Below are 2441 nucleotides of genomic sequence, written 5' to 3' on the forward strand. Positions count from 1 at the left end.
TCCTACTGCAATACTGGTGGTTCCAGTAGTTTCATGGAAGTAAATCATTAATAATAATAAAGCAATTAAAAAGACAAATCAAAATACCTCAGTGACCATATATTCAACTCAAACTTTATTTAAATGTTACATTTGCCTCCCACTAATAAATCTTTATTTCACTCAAACTTGAACAGTAAATCTTCCATACTGAAGTATCTTCCTTGCCTAATTAATTCAAAGGAAGAAACCAAAATGATTAGTAAAGAAAAATGTAGGGATTAACACACCCTTTTAATTTGTTTTAAATATTTTTAAGGTTTAAAAATTGTTTAAAATTTTTAATTTCTAGTAAGAAAACATTATCTGAATGAATACCCTAATGGCAAACCACTGTAAAATGTTTCAGCTGCATCTGGGGCAGAGGGGTAGGGTTTATCTTCATAGCACCCCCGCTTTCTTCATGACAAAGTCAGAGGTACACTGGTTTGTATTGCGACATCCATTAGGTGATCTAAGTTGCGTTTCCTTCAGCAGGGGCTTTATTTGTCAGAAGGGCACTATGCTTGACCTCCAAATTTGGCCGACAATTTACTGATGAGATTCATAACCTTTGGGTTGCTCTGATGTTTTGACATACTTGCTGGGTTCTGAGCCACATCCTGGAAGGCCACCATAACTTCTGGATCCTGCATGGCTATAAGAACCTCTGGATCGGGCTTCCCTGGTGGCGCAGTGGTTGAGAGTCTGCCTGCTGATGCAGGGGACACGGGTTCGTGCCCCGGTCCGGGAAGATCCCACATGCCGTGGAAAGGCTGGGCGTATGAGCCATGGCCACTGGGCCTGCGCGTTCGGAGCCTGTGCTCCGCAACGGGAGAGGCCACAGCGGTGAGAGGCCCGCGTACCGCAAAAACAAACAAACAAACAAAAAAGAACCTCTGGATCACTAAGAATTTCACTGAGCCCAGGCATTCCTGCCATTCCAGGCATGCCCCCTCCCATTCCAAGCATTCCTCCAGGAAAATTACCAGGCATTCCGCCAGGAAAGCCACCTGGAAAAGAGCCATACTGAGCCCCTGACTGTCTGGCTGCTTCTTCCTTCTGGGCTCTCGCATGTTCTTCCTGAGCCTTCTTGACCCTTTCTGTTCTTTCTTTGATCTCTCTCTCTCTCTCCACGTTTTCGCTCATAGTTTCTCCGATGTTCAGCAATTTTCTGGGCCCTTGGTTGAACTTCTTTCGGCATTGCACTAGCATCTTCATCATAATCCAGCTTACAGGCAAGGGCAAGATCATGGGCAGCTTCTTCCCAATGGCCCAAAAGTCTGTGTGCTTTCCTTTGCTACTCGTATGGCTGAGCAGAATCAGGATCTATTTCAGTAGCTCTGTCACAGTCTCGGATGGCACCATTTGGCGTCTGTAATTTGAGGAAGACACTTGCTCTCTTGGCATACAGAATGGCCAAACGAGGATTTAACTTGATGGCATCTGTGAACAAGTCAGTGGCTTTCTGTAGTTCACCATCATTTAGGGCATCAATGGCAGCCACTTTTTTATCATTTGCCTGATCAGTCATCTCCTCAGTTATCTCTACATTTTCATCTCCCATTTCTTGAGGGGCATCAGTGTCTGGTTCAATCACACCTTCATTGTCAATTTCTAGATCACTTTCCTCACTTGATGGTTCCTCTGTCTTTATGTTTTCCTCCGCCTTCTTACTATCTGTTTTTTCTTCCTTGGTATTTTTTTCCAATTTAGTTTTAGGAGTAGCAGGTGGTATTTTCCCCCCATGCTCACCACCCACTCCTTCAGGAAGCCCATTTCTTCGGTGTGCAGAACGCTTGGGTCCTGCTTGCACATTTTCACGAAGGCTCGAAGCTCGCTCACTTTGCGGGGGTCCATGGTCCGGAGGCGGCGGGCGGCAGCGGAGGCTGTGGCCGGATCCCTGGCCCCGGCACTAGCTTAGTGTGACCGCGTAAGGGAGGCGGGTACTGCGAGGCAGAACAGACTAGAACCTCCTATAGTTTTCATTTTTTGAAGTTCCTTTTTTTTTTTTTTTAAATATCTTCTATTTCCCTCCTCTTTGTATTCATTTTTCTCTGAATTCTCAAGCATAATGATCATAGTTGTCTTAAAGGTTTCTGCCTACTAATTCCACATCTCTGTAATTTCTAGATTTGTTACTATAGACTGATTTTCCTCCTGGTTATTGGTTATATTTCCTCTTCTTTATACATGTGTAGTGATTTTTTTTTTTGGATTCTGAACATTGTAAATTTTATGTTATTTGAGTGCTGAATTTTGTTGTAGTCCTTCAAAACATGTTTATTGAGCTTTGTTCTGGTAATCATTTAGGTTATTGGTAGATAAATTTCTTTCAAGGATTATTTTTTAAAGACTTTATTAAGGCATGTCTAGAGTAGTCTTCACTTGATGGCTAGCTAAGACCACACCTGAGGGTTGAG

The 2441-nt window shown here is 43.2% G+C and overlaps 1 pseudogene; it reads right to left on the bottom strand.

Annotated features, from left to right (window-relative positions):
- Nucleotides 1-458: 458 nt before the first annotated feature.
- LOC101286136 (hsc70-interacting protein-like) lies at nucleotides 459-1917 on the bottom strand (annotated as a pseudogene).
- Nucleotides 1918-2441: the final 524 nt, after the last annotated feature.

This window comes from Orcinus orca, chromosome 7, assembly GCF_937001465.1.
Source record: "Orcinus orca chromosome 7, mOrcOrc1.1, whole genome shotgun sequence".
In the NCBI taxonomy this organism is placed as follows: domain Eukaryota; kingdom Metazoa; phylum Chordata; class Mammalia; order Artiodactyla; family Delphinidae; genus Orcinus; species Orcinus orca.